This window comes from Ascaphus truei, chromosome 4 (genome assembly GCF_040206685.1).
Source record: "Ascaphus truei isolate aAscTru1 chromosome 4, aAscTru1.hap1, whole genome shotgun sequence".
Lineage (NCBI taxonomy): Eukaryota > Metazoa > Chordata > Amphibia > Anura > Ascaphidae > Ascaphus > Ascaphus truei.
In genome coordinates, this window is record NC_134486.1 from 342,448,335 (window position 1) to 342,457,079 (window position 8,745).

Genomic DNA, 8,745 nt, shown 5'->3' on the forward strand with positions numbered 1-8,745 from the left:
TGTATTACTGCTGTGAAGCGCTATGTATATTAATGGCGCTATATAAATAAATACATACATACATACCCGTATGTAAACAGGTTAACAATTTAATGGTCTTCCTTAAACAAATCTAACCATGTTAAAATCAAAGATTTGGCTTATCTGAAAAACAAATTGCATTTCTTATACTAAGGGGTCTCTGAATAGAGAACAGTTTGTCAATCTGGTGTTTTCTTTACCATTATCTCACACTGTCTTTATCAGATAGTGTTTAAAAGTAAAGGGGGAGTGCAAACAGTGGTACTCTGACAGTGCAAACACTTTTGAACACCAGTACAGTGACATCAAACAGAAGGGAGTAGTCAGAGAAACTCAAACACCTCCCAAGTCTTAGCTCACCTTGTTTACAAATAAACTTAAGAAAATGATTTACAAATACTTAGGTGTCAGATTTTGGTAAAGACAGGAAATCACCCAGATATAACCCCATCAAACATGCTGCCACCATTAGTGCACTTTGCTCCTGGAAGGTATTGTCCCACTAAAAGTAATGGTACTTGGATTAGTTACAGCAGAGCCCAGTCTGCTTAACTATTTTTATTTTAGAGAAGTATAGGGTTTAAAGAAGCATTTCCCTTTGAAACATTTATTATATCCCTTAGTTGGGAAGCAGGGGGTCACTGGAGCTGAACCACGTTAATTTCAGCGTAGAGGACTCCTGCTTCCTGAGATACACACCTGTAAAGGTGCTGCGAGTATCTAAGGCTAAGGCCCCGCTCCCAGAGTCAGCGCACCCGCACTGCAGACAGGCGGTGCGCTGAGATACACAGACCGCGATATGCGGTCTGTAGGGAGCAGGAGCCGGAGCGGGAGGTGGGCGGGTGGTGGGCGGTTTGACAGGGAGGGGGGGCGTGGCTTGAGCGGAGGGACCCGCTACTCTCCCCCCCCCCCCTCCCTCCACGGACTCGGGCTGGAGCTGGAAAGTAAGTTTAAACACACACACGCAGGCACTCATTCATACACACACACACACGCGCACACACACAGGCAGGCACTCACGCACTCATACACACACACACACACACAGACAGAGGCAGGCACTCACGCACTCGGGCACACACATACACACACAGACAGGCACGCACGCACTCAGACACACACACAGACAGGCACACACACAGAGAAAGGCACTCACCTGCTTTCACTCCACACTCCTCCCCGCTCCCCGAAGCCTCTCCTCCTCCCGAAGCCTCCCCTCCCCATTGGCTCACAGCCACACACGTCACGCGTCGAAGCTAGGAAACACCATTCTGTGGTGTCTCCAGCGGCTGACGCGCGACAGCGTGTAGTCAGCTGTGCAGCCAGTGGGGACCGGGACCAGCTCGCGAGGATTCCCCTGCTGGTGGGGAACTCGCTACATTGCCGCCCGCGCCAACGAGCGCAGCGGGACCGAGGCCTAATGCAGGTTTAAAGGTCACGTGTCACACGGGCCAATAGGAAGCCTCAAGGGATGACGGTGTCGCATCACACGGGCCAATGGGAAGCCTCAAGGGATGACGGTGTCACGTTACATGGGCCAATGGGAAGCCTCAAGGGATGACAGTGTCACGTTACATGGGCCAATAGGAAGCCTCAAGGGATGACGGTGTCACGTCACATGGGCCAATAGAAAGCCTCAAGGGATGACATGTCGCTTCTTATTGGCCTGCTTGATGTGGGACCTTTAAACAACCATATGCATACCCAGCCGTGGCATCTACCGGCAGCTCATTCAGTGCTATGTATCTAGGGAAACAGGGAGTTGCCGGGGCTAGCTCCGGAGAACACCTGCTTCTTCCAACCCCCAGGTGCAAATGCCACTTTAAAGAACAGTGCAAACCTCTTTGGATGTCGTTGTAATTGCTTTGCAAAGAAGTAGTGGCGCTTGGCTAGTACTTTCTCTCTTCAAACACTAGCTTTATGGCAACAGAAAGGGAGATTACTAATAATTACTTGGTAGTTTAACGTTCTTGTATCCATATTTTTCCTGGAGAACTGTATGTGGCCAAGTCTCCTTGGACTAACCTTTTCCTTGTCATGACCTCACTGTAAGTCCCTATAAAGGTGGGCAGTGTGGGCATGATTCCTGAGGGGATCCGTTATAATGTTCAGTGTGTGAAGTTACATTGTTCAACAGGTATGAACAATAAAGTTATAGTGGCCTCTCACTAAAGTAAGGGGGGCCTATGACAAAAATAGGCTGGCTTACTAGCCACTCCCCAGGGAAGGAGGGGGTTTAGTCTCTACAGTGAAGGAGAAGAGTAAGGAGCAGAGTAAGGCTGCGTCCATAGACACTTCACCCGTGCGGAGGCGCGCGGAGGCTGAGCGGGTGCTTTCCCTGGCCTTGGTACTCGCGCCATCCGTGGGTGTGTCTAGGGGCATGCCAGTGACGTCACGGAGCTGGTTCGCCCTCATTGGGCGAACCGCTCATATGACCGGCCCGTCGCGCCAAGAAATCAGTTTTAACTGATTTCTTGCACAACGTGCGCCCCCTTCCACGTGCACGCGCCCACACTCAGTATAGATGTGATCACTGCCTTTAGGCAGTCTGATCGCTCAGCGTGCGGAAGCGTCCGCGCGGTCGTCCAGACCATGGACGCAGCCTAAGATAGCTCCAGAGAGAGAGTTCTTGTGCTAAACTTCAAGGAGTGAGGGGTGCTACTCTTAGTAGGAAGATGCCAGAATGTGTATACTCTGCATAGAGAAGTGGCTGAGGCCTACTCCAAGAAGGGATAGGTTACAGGTACGAAGATAAGGATCCAGTAAAAGTACTACAAATACTACTGCCAATAAACCTCAGTCAAAGCAACAACTGGTGTCGTCTTTGAAGCATGGTAATGAGTAAAGGACGAAGATTTGTCCATGAGGTGCATCCTGAAACCTCAGGAACCTCTTGGACTGGATGCACTGACCACTGAGTAAAGATCCTTGTGAACCTGTCCTGATACTCCCCACACCACCGCAGAGATCTCTGGCCATCTGTTTGCCTCACAGGTCTGACCACAGCAGCCACAGAATACACCGGTAGAAAGTCCATTTCCCAGAGGGTAGGGGAAAGAGGGCTGCATGTAGTAGGTTATTACAGCTTTTAGGGAACCAACATTAGGGTTCTGCATAGATTAAATTATACTGTACAGAGCCTTAGAAACTTCATAGGTTTCTTCTTCAAGTGACTTGTGAACGGCCTGCTAGCAAATGCATTACCTTCAGTAAGAGAACCTGGTCTGAATCCCAATAGTAGTCAAAATAATGTTACCAAAGTTTTCCTAAAACATAGAACCTAATTAATACAGAAGTATTTCATCTGTAGTAGCTTAGCTGTGCAATTCAGAAAATATGCTAATTTGAGTGCTTTGAAACTAGGGCTGCATGCAGATGCTACCTTGTGTTTGAATATATTAGAGGTGCATTTCTATACATCAACGTATATTTAAAAGGATCTTTAATAGATAATGTCCTATTTAAAACGAATAGAGACTTTTATTTTACTTCTTAAATTAGGTAAAGTGAGACAGTTGCTATTTTGAGCTAGCGTTTGCATAGACTAAATATGTGTAGCCCCCTTTCCCCCGTGTCTAGGGAAACTACGTGTGGTGCGTTATCTGATTGGCTCACAGGAGGCCTGATCATCCCCTGCAGTGAGCCTGGGGTGTACCAGAATCTATCTGGTGACATCGCCCCCACTCAGGTGCCCTGGGCACCTAACCACCCAATGTCCACAGAGCTGATCCCACCACAAAGTGTGTGGTAGCGCTACCCACAGAATGTGTGTGTGGCCATTGGTGCACTTGTTGAGATGGATACCTGCCGAGCGCTCCAGCACCCGGGTACCGCCGACTGATGACAGGATCCGTCTGATCCAATGAAAACATCTGCCTCAGCATGGCTGAACTCCTGTTGGAGTGTCTCACCTTAAAGAGTCTCTCACTTATGGTGGTGCTCTGGTCCCAGCGGCGTCTTTGCTTTGTCCCTAACACTATTGGGCTAATGGGGAAAGTGTCCCTATCTGAGGGGCATTCCCTGAAGCACCCACAAGCTACTGGTGAGTCGGGGCATAGCTGGGGCCTGAAGGGGGACTCTAGGCCTAGTCTCAGGGCCACTGGCACCTGAGACACTACCTTACCATCTTCTGTCCAGCTCTCGACTGTAGCGTGGTGCCAGGCGCGCCAAATGTATCCATTCCTCAGCAGGAGAAATCTGCCACGCTATTGGCTGTGTTTGCCTCTGTGACTCGCAGCCCCTGGGGCTGCTGGGACATGTAGGTTGATGACGTCACAAGCCACCCGAACCCGGAAGTAGGCAGCGCGAGGAAGCGTTGGACTACATACACAGACACCATCCGTTCCAGTTGAACAGCTGTACATCACTGCAGGACCCAGAATGGTCAAATCGCCTATTTTACATCTATAGTATGTGAGTGGCCTGAGCTTCTTTGCTCTATTTTATGTTTATTAAACTGTGTTGCACTATATTTTCTTCTTCTCTCTTTGTAAATTATCCTGAGAGTTCCTGCCTCCAGATTCCCTGTGTGGTCACCTTCAATACAACCAGTGGAAGTTTTGCGCTTTGAGTGCTTCTGTATCGTTCTCTGAGGGGTTGCTTAATCCTTACACCAGCAGCATCTCCATTGGTGATATTAATTTGTATTCAATCATTCGATTTAGTTATTTTTATAGGGTTTGCGCTTTACTATTTTGTGCAGATGTAGGATATTGTTTGGTCTACAGCTTTAAGTAAATGGATTCATACAGACATGGCTGTTAAATAGGGTTTGTTTTTTTTTAAGAACATTCAGTCCTGATCAGAGTTCTTTGGTAAAGTATTTAAGAAGAACTTGATATAAAGTAATAAAAGACAAGTTAACAGTTTTAATTCCCTTAAAGCTAAGCAAGATCATTTAATATTAATTCTGGATTACAATGAAAAATAACATGGATTATTCCAAAACATTGGACCATTCTCCTGTTGGATGGGCTGCAGTTTGCCCACAAATTACTTTCACAAAGGCCCCTATATTGTGGGAAACACTTTCACCAAGACAATTACAACGAAAAATACTGCAAATGTATCAGAAAGGGCTCTAATGGTGTAAGCACAGTTACTCATAAGAAATGAAGGATCAAGGACTGTATTTCCTGTAAATCCAAATTTATTGTGTACTTACTCATGTATCTGTCATTCTCAATATGTGGGACGTGCAAAGAGGACCTTGAAAGTAGGAATATTAAGAAACATTAATAATAATAGTTTGTTCTTGTATAACGCTGCTAGTTTTACATAGCGCTTTACAGAGACATTTTGCAGACACAGTTCCTGCCTCGTGGAGCTTACAATCTATGTTTTTGGTGCCTGAGGCAAAGGGAGATAAAGTGATTTGCCCTAGGTCACAAGGCGCCAACATCGGAAATTTAACCAGGTTCCCCTGCTTCAAACTCAATGCCAGGCAGTGTCTTTAATAATATTAAGAAAAATCAGATTGACCATCCAGTGTTCAAACAATTTTTAGAGAAACCTAGCTCCAATTGTTAGTGTAGAGACGAGAATCTTCCTGGATTTTTTCATTTATGGCAAGACGTACTTTAGGTCTAAATTGGTCTAAAGCACTTTCTGTGAGGCCATCTATTAGTCCTCTGTATTTTTTATTTTCTGAGTCAGACATTGGTATATAGATTATATTTCAAATATATCATTTTTTTAATAAGAAAAAAATTCCCAATTATAGTATACAATTTTGACACATTATTTTATTTAATATAAAGAAAAGTTATATTTTATTAATTTTGTATAGGAACATCAGTATTTCCACATTCTCCTCACACATTCAAAACGTATGTAAAACCTGTCACTTTTTCCTCCGCAATATTACAAAGATATGCCCTTTCCTCTGTTGCTCGTCTGCTAAAACTCTGACACAGGCCCTCATTCTCTCCCTTCTCAATTACTGTAACCTCCTGCTGTCCGGCCTTTTTGCCTCTCACCTGTCTACTCTACAATCTATCCTAAACGCTGTTGCCAGAATCACTCTACTCTTTCCTAAATCTGTCTCAGCGTCTCCCAGCTGAAATCCCTCTCCTGGCTTCCGATCAAATCCCGCATCTCGCACTCAATTCTCCTACTCACTTTTACAGCTTTACACTCTTCTGCTCCTCCTTACATCTCAGCCCTAATTTCTCGCTATGCACCATCCCGACTCTTGCGTTCTTCTCAAGAATGTCTTCTCTCTACCCCCTTTGTATCTAAAACCCTCTCCCACCTTAAACCTTTCTCACCAACTACCCCACACCTCTGTAATGCCCTTCCTCTCAATACCCGACTAGCACCCTCTCTACCCACCTTTAAGACCCACCTTAAAACACACCTACTTAACGAAGCATGTGAGTAGCACCGTGGCTAATACTATACACGATACATAAAGCTTGGCCCCTTGCAGACGGACTTACCAGAACACCCTCCTACTGTCTCTGTACGTTCTTCCTACTTACCAATTAGATTGCAAGCTCTTTGGAGCAGGGACTCCTTTTGCTAAATGTTACTTTTATGTCTGAAGCACATATTCCCATGACCTGTTATTTGTATTATTTGTTATTTATATGATTGTCACGTATTACTACTGTGAAGTGCCATGTACATTAATGGTGCTATATAAATAAAGACGTGCATACATACAGTATGTATGGTTATTGGAATCGCTAATAGAAATTACTGTGTTTTGGGTAAATACCTTTTAATGATCCACCATTTACGTGATGAGCATTGTACACATTTCATTTTCTCTGATGAAGCACCATATTAGGGGTGAAACACACTGGAATGCAACATGTGAACTTTCTGTACTACTGTTCGGCCTATAACGTATGTGTCCTTTTGCTTAATACATTTGATTTTTTCCAAGAACTTGTGTGTTGTATTTCTTTTGGCTTATATGTAGAGACTGTGCACTATTATATGTGATTTGCTGGTGAAGATTCATTTTCTCAGCATGCAGACTACTGCACATTCTGGGATCTCTCTGCAATGCCTTACTCTTGCTGGGAGAGTGGCTAATTGCTGGGTGTACAAATCCCCTTTTTTCTTCTTCGCTATCACTATAAAGAAATGGAGGGCGTAGTCCAACTTCCAGGCAGCGGGAACGACCTTTGAGCGATAAGTTTCACCTGCTCGTACAGTATGTATACAGCTTTATTAATTTGTCCTCACTATTTACATGTAACCATTATGTATTAGATATACCGTACCCATTTGTAATTGACTTTTGCCATTTAGCTATTATATAGGCAAAATAGAAATAACTTATGCATATCTATATCTACTCACAAAATCTGTTTAGCAGGTAAACAGGGAGTGAATTAAACATTAAATAGTTACGGTCACACATTTGTATCTAATATTTATAGATCAGCGTCTATTAAGTGTTGTATGTTGTTTGTTTGTTTGTTTATATGTTATACAGTATTATGCTATGATTTGATATTTTTTTATATTTACATGTTCACCCTTATCACGTGAAGCATCCATTTGGACGGGCGATTTCCGTGGCTCTGGTTGTATATTTCTAATTACCTATCAGAATTGTATTGACAATTACAGTGTTGAGCGCCACAGATATAACTTTTTTCCAATATTTATAGATGTTACATTTATATAGATAGATACACACACTCTCTTTTGCCTGTATTGAACTACACAGTCAAAATAGCACATCATTCACTAATGTACTTTAGCTCTTTTTGTATCACTATTCATAGATGCAAGGTGCAGGTGGAAGAAACTAGTCTCTAAGTTTGCTGGCACTACCCAGTATAGTTTCATTGTAGGTTGTGATACCTTTTGATAGAACCATAATGAAGCAGGTTGTTCCCTGGAAAGGTATCACACGATAGGGGGACAGCAGAAGTGATGTCCGGAGGGGGGCAGACCATGAACCCTAACCCCACATTATTTATATTAAACTATTGTAGTAATTATTTATCAACCAATAATTCAATGAAATTAGAGATCCTTTGATCTTAGATTACAGCCAAATACATTATCCTACAAAAATGGAAAGCCAATCTCACACCACGGACTGATCATTGGATAATGTTGATAATAATCTTCTTGATCTTGTTCATCGTCAAAAATAACTGTTTGAAAAGGAAGAATACAATTATTATTTTTTTACGACGACTGGGTAATTTATTTAAATATCACGGATACATCTTTCTTTTTAATTGTTTTTTTTATCCTCTAATTTGCAATGAAGAGGGCATGGCACAGTTATTATTTTTGGTAATCTTTTCAGTGTCTGTTCTCGAACAATAAGAATCGTTAGCCATTGGAAATATGCCGAAATACTAACTATTGGATTGCACCATTGTATAATATATTTTAAGAAATACCACAGCCAGAAAAGGTATTGGCCCATATGCATTAAGTGATTCTATGCCACAAGACAAATTCTTGTGCTGGAGGACATGTTAGAGCTCATTCAAGTGTCTTCCAGCTCAGAAAGTTGTCTTATGGCATAGCGTTCTTCGTAACATTGTTTATGTGGAAGCATTAACTTCATTGCAATATCTTTCTATGTGGGACCAATTTTAAGGTGGTAAAACGTTTCCATGTTTTCAATGACGCATTCCTTCCAGTGTCTTACTTTCTTTGATGTTTTACACAAGTACAATGACAGCTTTATTGCTGAAGGATCCAGCAGTGCTTTGCACTGATATCCTAATTTAGATGACGTTC